Raw genomic sequence first — 11,276 nt, 5'->3', positions numbered from 1 at the left:
GTTGTTGTTGGTGTAGTTATTGTTGGTGTCATTGTTGCTGGTGTAGTTGGTGGTGGTGTAGTTGTTGTTTGTGTAGTTGGTGGTGGTATAGTTGTGGTGTAGTTGTTTGTGTAGATGGTGGTGGTGTAGTTGGTGGTGTTATCATTGATGGTAGTGTAGTTGGTGGTGGTATAGTTGTTGGTGGTGTAGTTATTGGTGGTGTAGTTGTTGGTGGTGTAGTTGTTGTTGGTGTAGTTGGTGGTGGTGTAGTTGGTGGTGGTATAGTTGGTGGTGGTGTAGTTATTGGTGGTGTAGTTGGTGGTGGTGTAGCTGTTGTTGATGTAGTTGGTGGTGGTATACCCTGGAGTCAATACTGACTCATGGAGAACCTGCATGAGCTTTCTGAAGCTGTGAATTTTTATGGGAACAGAAAGCCTCATCCTTCTCCGAAGGAGCACCTGGGGGACTCAAACTGTTGACCTCGTGGTTAGCAGTCTAACATGTAACTTACTATGCATTTTGCTAACATTTACTACTTCTCTTATTTCTAGAGTCTTTCATTCCCTTTAACATGTTAGGCTATATTTGTCTTTCTTTTTGTATGTTTAAACAGAAATGAAATCAGCCTGTGGAGGTCCTCATGTGCCCATTACCCAGACACCACAGTTGTGGCTAATTCTCATCCTGATATCAGACAAGGGGTTGAGAAAGGTAGTTTCTCTGCATCACGAATCTTCCTTCCTGATGGGCATCTTTGGGAATGAGCCGCCATATTGTTTTAGGCTGCCATTTATCCTCATTTCCCCTGGAAGATCCCATGCTTAAAGATTAGGCTAGATGACCTATGGTAGTAATGAATGACATTATTATTATTATTATTATTATTATTATTACTTCTAACATTTTGCTCCGTTTTCTTTGAGCTGTTCTTATGGATAATATCTTGGATGATAAAACAGTAACAAAGTAGTCAAGTATTTTCAATTTTATGTCTTCAGAACTTTAGAAGAAAGAAAAAAAAAAACAGGCTAAAGAACTCTGTCTTCAACAGAAAAGGGGGGGAATAAAACTTCATATTTTTATCACAAGTCCTCCAAATTGTCTCTTGTTTTACATAATTCATAAACTTGGTCTTTGGCGCCAGATTTGTGGCCATGTTCAAAGGTCAGAGCTAGAAGAGAAGCAAATGTGTAAATCAGAGGGCGGAAATTCTTTCTTGCCATTACTTATTTATCAAACAGGTTGATGTCAGATAGAAAGCTCGGGTGTTGTTTTGCCTTCCTTCCCCTTGTGCAAATAATTTTCTCTGTGTCCTATCTTGTTAACCTTTTCTGTTTATTTCTATTTCCTGGCAATTTCTTATTACAGTTGCCAGTTAATCACAAATATATTAAGAGATTTCTTTTTAATCTAGCAGCCTTCATTGCTTTGCGGTATCTCTGCGAACAGTTGTGCCACCATGAAGGGAGCGTCAATTACTCTCGCTGCAGGGACAACTAAGACATCAGCAGCTGACTATGCTTTTGTCTCAGGTATCAAATGTGAAAGCAAATTAGGTATCTAAAAATAAAAACTAAAATTAAGACTAATAAAAAGGAGCTTTGACTTTTCTCATCACAGACTCATTTATACTTAATGACACAGACTGACTGGATAGATAATTGCTATCATCTTTCTGGAAATGGATTTTTAAAAATGGCCGATCCGTTCCTCCTTCCAGGACAGGTAAATGGGTGCCAAGACAACCGAGGAAGAAAAGCCTTTTTATGCTGTTACCTATTAATTTGCTTGTGATATTGGCTTACAAATAGGTCAAAGAGAGGTCCGCTAACCAGCGCTTCTTATATGTATCAGCATGAAAATTCAACCCTTTACTTTGCTCACAAACGTGTGTAAGCCTGATCAGACATGTGAAATATTAGAAACACAACATCAAAACTGTCTTTCCAAAGACTCATCCCATTTTGCTTTGCTCAGGGGAGAAAAAGACTCTATTTTGGAAGTTAAATGTAATAGAACTCTACCTTGGTTTTGGATGTTTTACACATGTCTTCTCTTTGTTTACAGACATCCTCCCAATATACAGAGGTTCATTTTTTTATAAAGTACCTCTAACTAGATGAACGCATTCTACCTTTCTCCACCTCAAACCACACCTATTCTCTTCTTTACCTTTACTCCCACCCTCCTGCTGCTCAGAGCTACCTCCAAGTGGACAGGAATTCAGCTCTTAAGGGATAATAGCGCCACCTGAAGGCTGCCACAAGTAATGATCTTTTCCATTGTCTGTCCCACCTTCTGTTTCCTTTCCTCCTCTTACATTTTATTTTCAAGACAATGTAGCTGCTTTCTCAGCTCCAATTAGTCACAGTTATCCTTCCCAAGATTTAACATAGAACCAGAGGGACGTTTTATCCAGCACAAGAATGAAACAATTTTATGCATGAAGTTTTTTTTTCCTCGAGAGACTCTAAGTTATTTAAATCGTTCCCTTTTTATAATATATATACTACAAATTGCATAAAACACTACGCTACCAAAGCTCCTATACATATATGTATAGCTCCTATATGTATAGGAGCTCTGGTAGCATAGTGGTTACAAATAGGGCTACGAACCTTCAGGTCAGCAGTTCGAAACTACCAGCCACTCTGCGGGAGAAAGATGAGACTTTCTACACTCCCGTAAATATTTACAGCCTCGGAAACACTGTACAGGGTCACTATGAGTCGGAACCGACTCCACGGCACAGAACAACAACAAATATATACATATATTTGCACTTACCTTGTTGCGTTTTGTTGTCATTGTTTTTGGGGTGCCATGTGCTCGAATTTGACACAAGGCAACCTGAGGTGACCAATGTCTATGGTCCATTGGGATCTAGGAATCCTCTTGGCACTGTGGTTGAGCTAACTAAAAGGCTTTTTAAACCCACCCACTGATCCATGGGAGAAAGGTGAGGCCGACTTTTCCCATAAAGATAATAGCCGGGAAACCCTATGGAAGGTTCTATTATATTGGACTCCACACGGTTGCTATGAGTCAGAACTAACATGTCAACAATGGCTGTTGTAATCTTCATGGGACTGAATGGCCAAGTCTTTCCTCTTATGGAGTTGCTGAGTAGATTCAAACTGCCAAGCTTTGGGCTAGTCGCAGTGTTTAACCTTTGAGCCATCAGGGCTCCTTGGCACCTTACATATGAATGTAATTCATTTTCCCCTTAAATGATCAGTTTATGCAATTTGTATAATCTTTCCAAACATTGTGTGTATGGAGAGCTATCCCATTTGAACTTAACGGTTGGGGGAAACATAGAATACCTTACATGATTATGAAAGAAAACTAAATTACACTATAATTGAGACATACACTCTGAGTGAAATGTCATTGACACCATTTGAAAGAGAACCATCTTCTGACTTCTAGTCTTAGAAATAAATAGGAGACTATATCCCATCTTCATAAGAATGAATCAGCTGTATAAGTTTGTTTTAGTCTTCAGATAATGCACCACAAGCATCCAAGTCTCTGTTGACACATGCTTGTAAATGGATCAGAAATGCAGAATGTATAAAGAATGTATGCTGAATCAAGGCAGAAAACAGGCAGGAATCCTAGAGTCATGGCAATAACTTTCATCCAACATGAGGAGCTCTCCCCACGATGTTGTTAGGTGCCATCGAGTCAGTACCGACCCATAGTGACCTTATGCACAGCAGAATGAAACGCTGCCGAATCTTCGGCCAACCTCACTATTGTTGCCACGCTTGAGTCTATTGATGCTGCCATTTGGCCAGTCCATCTTGTTGGGGTCTTCCTCTTTTTCTCATAACTATAAACCACATCAATTTCCCCAGCATCCTTCAGCTCTTCTGTATATCTCCCTTTGTGAGATAAGTCTTTCCACATTTATTTCCTTAACTTTAATTCTGCTAAAATTTCAAACTTATGAAACGTTCACCCAGTTTCAGCCAGTCTTTCCCTGTTGCCTCATTTTACGCTTGCTCTCATTCATGAATTCTCTGTCTCTCACTCACCATTTAAAAGTTCATTTGAAATATCAAGCTCTTTGTTACAGTTGTTGTTAAGGGTCCTCAAGTCAGTTCTGACTCATAGAGACTCTACATAAACCTAAACTAAACACTACTTGCTCCTGCGTATCCCTGACGATCATGCCTACACATCAGTGCACTACTGCATACACTGTGTCAGTCCACTCTTTATTGATGACCTTCCACTTTTCTAAGCATTATGTCCTTCACCAGAGACTGGTCCCTCCAGATAACATGTCCAAGTACTGAGACAGAATCTCACCATCCTTGCTTCTAAGGAGCATTCTGGGTGTACTTTTTACAAGAAGGGTATGTTCATTCTCATGGCAGTCCATGGTATATGCAATATTCTTGGTCAACATCCTAGTTCAAATGTATTGCTTTTTCTTCAGTCTTCCTTATTCACTGTCAAGTTTTCATATGCATGTTGTTGTTGTTGTTAAATGTCTTCTAGCATCTAGTACAAGGAGCTCTGGTAGCGTAGTGGTTACAATTCAGGCTGCTAACCTCAAGGTTGGCAGTTCAAAACTACCAGCTGTTCTGCGGGAGAAAGATGAGGCTTTCTGCTCCCGTAAAGATTTATAGCCCTGGAAACCCTGTGCAGGGTCGCTATGAGTCAGAATTGACTCCACGGTACTTAACAACAACAACAGTACATTACAAACCATAGTACCCTGTACAAAAAACACTGTTTTGGGGGAGCAGCTGGTGAGCTTGAACCGCCGACCTTGAGGTTCAAACTGACTTTGCAATCCAGTGCATTAACCCACAGTGCCATACTTGCATATATGAACTCTATATACTGAAAATACTACCATTTGGGTCAGGTGCACCTTAGGTCTCTAAATGACATCTTTGTGTTTTCACAGTTTACAGTGGTTTTTTGCAGGAGAGGTGCCCAATGCAATAAGTCCTTTGATTTCTAGATTACTGCTTCCATGGAGTTTGGTTGTAGATTCAAGTAAAATAAAAGTCAGGACATTTTCAATATTTTCTGCATTTAGACTTGATTTTCCTTAGTGAGGATTTTTTTCTTTATGTTAAGGTGTAATCCATGCTGAAGACCTTTTGTTCAATATTGACTTCTTAAGGAAAAAGAGAATCTATTACATAAAGGAAATACAATTATCAAAAGCAAATACCTAATGCTGATACATTTTCAAATTCACCATCTATTTTTAATTTGTCAATTGCCCCAAAACTGACATGTGTATGTGACTACGTTTATTGCTTATATGAAAGTTCAAGCTGGAGCTGGGGAAAACTAGAAGAAGTCCAGGAAAGCTAAAATACAACCCTGAACATATCCCATCTGAATTTAGTAATCATCTCATAGCAGATTTGCTTAACTAGACATTAATGATTGAAGACCAAAAGAGTTGTGGGGTGACATCAAGAATACCATACAGGAAGAAAAATGTTTACCTGTGCTATTTTGATGACACAAAAGCTTTGGATTGTGTGTATCATGACAAGCTACGTACAACATTGCAGATAAGGAATATTCTGGAACATTTAATTGTGCTCATGAAGAACCGTACATAGACCAAGAAGCACTTGTTCAAGCAGAACAAGGGAACACCAAATGGTTTAAAATTAGGAAAGGTGTGCCAGGGTCTCATTCTTTCACCATGCTTATTCAACCTGTATGCAAAGCGAAAATTTTGACAAGCTGGAATACATTAGGGAAAACATGGCATCAGGATTAGAGGAAGACTCATCAATAACTTGCAATATGCAGACGATACAACCTTGTTTGCTGAAAACAAAGAGGACTTAAAATACTGCTGAAGATCAAAGACCACAGCCTTCAGTATGGGTAGCATCTCAATTTACAGAAAACAATAATCCTCACCACTGGAACAATAAATAACATCAAGATAAATTGAAAAAGAAGTTGAAGTTGTCAAAGACTTCCTTTTCCTCAGATCAACCATAAACACCCATGGAAGGATCAGTCAAGAAATCACACAACATATTACATTAAGAAGTCTGCTCCACACGATCGCTTTAAAGTGTTCACTAGCAAAGATGTAAGTTTGAAGACTAAGGTGCTCCTGACCAAAAACATGGTATTTTAAATCACGTCATATGCATGTGGAAGTTGGACAATGAATAAAGAAGACCATAGAAGATTTGATGTATTTGAGTTATAGTGTTGGAGGAAAATATTAAAAGTATCTTGGAATATCAGAGGAACAAACAAACTTGTGTTGGAAGAAGTACAACCAGAATGCTTCAGAGGATCCAGGATGGTTAGACTTCTGTCATGCATTGGACATAGTATCAGGAGGGACCAGTCCCTGGAGAAGGACATCATCTTGGTAAAGTGGAGGGACAGCAAAGCAGACCCCCAATGAGATGGATGGGCACAGTGACTGCAGCCATGAGCTCAAGTGTAGCAACAATTGTGAGATGAATTCAGCACTGGGCAGTGTTTCATTCTGTCGTGCATCATGTCACTTGGTCTATGTACAGTGAGTTGGTACTGACTCAACAGCACCTAATAACAACAACAACAGACGTGATTTTGTGTTTTGCCTACTTAGAGTTTCTTGAGTTATTATTTAGTCACAAGGTCATTGGTTTTCTTCAAATTTGGAATATCTCAGCATTATTATTTTTACATCTTTCAAAGATCAAAGACCTGCTCTACCTGCAAACAAATGCTTCATATATTTTATCCAGTTTGATAATTTTGTATACAGGTAAGCACATTCTTTACTGATTATTTTAATATATTGGGAAGCTGAAGTCATTGTTTTTAAAATGTGTGTATGTGTATTTAGATTTCAGATTTTATGTTATGAAACAGAAAAAAATCCACATTTAAAAAAACTTATTAGCCCAATAACTACTGTTGAATTAATAGTCAAAGATAACTATTGTTGAACTCTTTATTCCCAAGGAGTGGCAGGTGATTCAAACTGACCTTTTGGTCCAGTACTTTATTCCACAGTGCGACATATGTATAATGTAATGTTGTTGTATGTGTCATGGAGTCAGTTCTGACTCATAACAACACTGTATAGGGTTTCTGAGAATCAGCTGGTGGCTTTGAACCACCACCTTGAAGTTCACATCGACATTGTAGTCCAGAGCTTCAGTGCCTACAGTCCTACAGTCCTACAGTGCCACACCAACACTGCAATGTTGTTAATTACCATTAAGTCAATTTTAACTCAAGGTGATCCCATATGTACAGAGTATAACTTTGTTCCATAGACTTTCTAAGGCTGTAATCTTTCAGAAGCACATCACTAGATCTGTCTTCCAAGGTAAGTTCAAACTGCTAACCTTTTGGCTGGTAGTCAAGTGTATAATATGTATATGTGGTGATAGTACCCTATATAGGGTTTCAAAGTTTGTAACAGGAGCATAAAACTTCATCCTTCTCCCATGGAGGTTTGAACTACTGACTTTGCAGTGGGCAGCCTAGCTCATAATCTAGTATTCTACCAGAACTCCTTGAATATGTACGTTGTTGTTTGGTTGTTTAGTGTTACTAAGTGGCTCTGACTCATAGCGATCCTGAATAGGGTTTCCAAGGAGCAGCTGATAATTTGAACTGCCGACCTTGCTGTACAATACTTTATCCCATAGTGCCACATCAGGACTTCAATATGTGTATTGTTGCTGTTGTTAAGTGTCATCTAGTCGGTTCTGGCCCATAGCGACCTTGTATAGGGTTTCCAAGATGCGGCTGGTGAGCTTGAACCACTGACTGTGGTTCACATGACTTTGCAGTTCAGCACATCTCAGCTCCACACCAGGACTGCAATATGTGTATGTTGTTGTTATGTGCCAGAAAGTTGGTGCCAACTCATAGCAACCCTATGCACAACAGAATAAAACACTGCCTGGTCCTGGGCTAACTTTACAATTGTTGTCACGCTTGAGCCCATTGATGTTGCCACTTTGCCAATCCATCTTGATTGGGGTCTTCCTCTTTTTCTCTGACCCTCCACCTTACCAAACATGATATCCTTCTCCAGCGACTGGTCCCTCCTGACAATATGTCCAAAGTATGAGAGATGAAGTTTGGCCATCCTGGCCTCCAAGGAGCACTCTGGCTGTACTTCTTCCAACACAGATCTGTTGGTTCTTTTGGCAGCCCATGGCACTTTCAATATTCTCCTCCAACACCATAACTCAAATGCATCAATTCTTCTACGGTATTCCTTATTCATTGTCCAACTTTCACATGCATATGAGCTTATTGAAAATACCAGGGCTTGGGTCAGGCACACCTTAGGCCTCAAGCTGACATCTTTGCTCTTCAACACATTAAAAAAGTCCTGTGCAGCAGATTTGCATAATGCAATATGTCATTTGATTTCTTGACTGCTGCTTCCATGACTGTTGATGGTTGATCCAAGAAGAATAAAGTCCTTGACAGCTTCACTTTTCTCCATTGATAAGAATGTTGTTTATTGGTCCAGCGGGGAGGATTTTTGTTTTCTTTACATTGAGATGCAATCCATACCAAAAGCTATGGTCTTGGATCTTCATCAGTAAGTATTTTAAGTCCTCTTCGCTTTCTGCAAGCAAGGTTGTATCATCTGCATATCGCAGTTTGTTAATGAGTCTTCCTCCAATCCTGATGCCACGTTTTTCTTCATAGAACACAACTCTTGAATTATTTGCTCAGCATACAGGTTGAATAAGTATGGTGAAAGAATAGAGCCCTGCTGCATACCTTTGTTAATTTTAAGCCATTCAGTGTTAAGCCTTGCAGTCCTGTGCTTATTCTATGGCACCACACCAGGAATCAGTTATAAAGATGCTGTTGAATTGGTTCTAACTTATAGCGACTTTAGGTAAGGTTTCTGAGGAGTACCTGGTGAGTTTGAACCACCAACCTTTTGGTTTAAATTAACCTTTCAATTCAGCAGGATCCCATTATAAAGATGTTGTTGTTCTTGTTGTTGTAAAATTCTGTAGAGTCGGTTCCCACCATAGCAACCCTGGGTTTCCAAAGAGCAGCTGGAACCACCAACCTTGAGGTTCAAACCAACTTTTCAGTGCATTAACCCATGTTACCACACCAGGACTCCATCATAAAGATGGGATAGTGGTTACGTGCCATGGAGTTGGTTCCAATCTATAGCAATCCTGCCTAGGGTTTCCAAGGAAACCTTTATGGGAGCAGAAAGCCTCATCTTTCTACTGTAGAATGACTGGTAGTTTGGAACTGCTGACCTTGAGGTTAGCAACCCAATTAATAACCACTACGCTACCAGAGCTTAGATGACAAAAGGTAAGCAAATAGGGTTTTGCCTAAATCCACATTTTTTAGAACCTACTAGACAGAACTTAATAACAACATCTTTATCATATGTTTTTCCACTATACTTTGCTGTGAACACATCTACATGTCATAAAATAATTTCCCACAATTACCACAAACAAAATGAAATTTTAGACAACAAATATTTCCTCAAATGCATTCATCCCAATAGAATTATGGCACTGTGGGTAATGCATAGGACTGCAAGGTCGACGGTTCAAGTTTACAAGCCGCTCCTCAGAAACCCTATACTGGGCCACTATGAGTCAGAACTGACTCCAAGGAACTTAAAACAAGAAATATGTCATTAAACTGAACTTTTTTCTTCAAATTTAAAAATTTTCAAATGAGGTTAACCTATAATTTCATATACCTGTTTTATGTTTATTTTCTTTTTATCAGCTCGAACATCTGTTGTTGTTTGTGTATGTTGCTAAGTGCCATCGAGTCGGCTCTAACCCATAGCGACCCTGTATAGGGTTTCCAAGGAGTGGCTGATGAGCTTGAACTGCCAATCTTGCAGTTCAAATGACTGCATTCTGGTGCATTAACCCACAGCGCCACAGCACCACACCAGGACTCTTTTGTTGTTTGTTGTTGTTGTTAGGTTCTGTCAAGTCACTTCCAGCTCATAGCGACCCTGTATAGGGTTTCCAAGGAGTGGCTGATGAGCTTGAACTGCCAATCTTGCAGTTCAAATGACTGCATTCTGGTGCATTAACCCACAGCGCCACAGCACCACACCAGGACTCTTTTGTTGTTTGTTGTTGTTGTTAGGTTCTGTCAAGTCACTTCCAGCTCATAGCGACCCTGTATAGGGTTTCCAAGGAGTAGCTGGTGGGTTTGAACTGCTGATCTTGCAGTTTGCAGTCCAGTCCTTATTTTACAGTGCCACACCAGGACTCCAGTATCTCCTATAAAACATGTATTCTAATTGCATCTGGAAAGTGAAGCTAAAACATTGTAATTGAGTCATTTCTGATGTCAGATTGGTAAAACTACAGAGCTTTATGGTACACAATTCAACACAATCACACAACCTGGTTTGGGTTCATTGTCTAAGATTCCATTGTAACTTCCCAAATCACCTTTAACAAATTTGCAATATGATTAAATTTTTAAGAGAAGACTCTATCCTTAGTTAAAAAAGAATCGTAAATCTGCTTCATGGCTGTCTGCTTTTAGAGTTGAAGAGCTCTATTTGCTTTCCATCTTCTTCTTCTTCCTCTCTTTGACACATAAGCAGAAGCTTAGGTGCCCAAATCTGAGCTAATAGGGTTTTACCTAAACCCACATTTTTCATGGTTTATATGAAAGTATAAATGGAAGAGTTCGGATGCTTCACTGTGCAGAAGCCACCTCTGAAGTAATTTCACAGACCACCCCACAAAGCTGCTGTCCATCACCTTTGAATTGGCTCAATACATCCTGTCGGTTTGGCTGGATGGTATTGACTTGTCTCATGTACCGATACTAATAAATCTTTGTGGAGAAAGAAGCAGAGGAAAGAAGTGGGGATAGAGGAAAAGGAGCAAAAAGTGAAAAATAATCATCTGCAATTGTAAAAGATCCATGAGACCACTGCTCATGCCATCACAGTTTGATTAGATTTTGGACACCATGAATCCGTATGGATTTCCTGCTTCATAACTTATGGGCCACCTTATAGGAAGATATTCAGCATTGCTCATGTGGGCACACCAATCCCTTGATCACGCCATTATCCTTAAACTATATTAATTTAACTCTTACTTAAGAATCTACTACTCGTTTAACATTAGCTCATAGTATTTCTGTTTCTCAGCACAGTCTTTCATATAAGAGCTGCATAGTTCATTCGTGCATTTTACTTTTCACAAAGAAAACATTAACTCAACTTTAGGGAAGTTGCCATTGACTCAGGAATGCCCCTATTTTTATATGGAGTTGAATTTTTTTTTTTTTTTTTT

The sequence above is a fragment of the Chrysochloris asiatica genome, unplaced genomic scaffold (genome assembly GCF_000296735.1).
Source record: "Chrysochloris asiatica unplaced genomic scaffold, ChrAsi1.0 scaffold00117, whole genome shotgun sequence".
Taxonomy (NCBI): Eukaryota; Metazoa; Chordata; class Mammalia; order Afrosoricida; family Chrysochloridae; genus Chrysochloris; species Chrysochloris asiatica.
The sequence above is the reverse complement of the archived record's forward strand: the minus strand, read 5'-3'. Positions refer to the sequence as shown.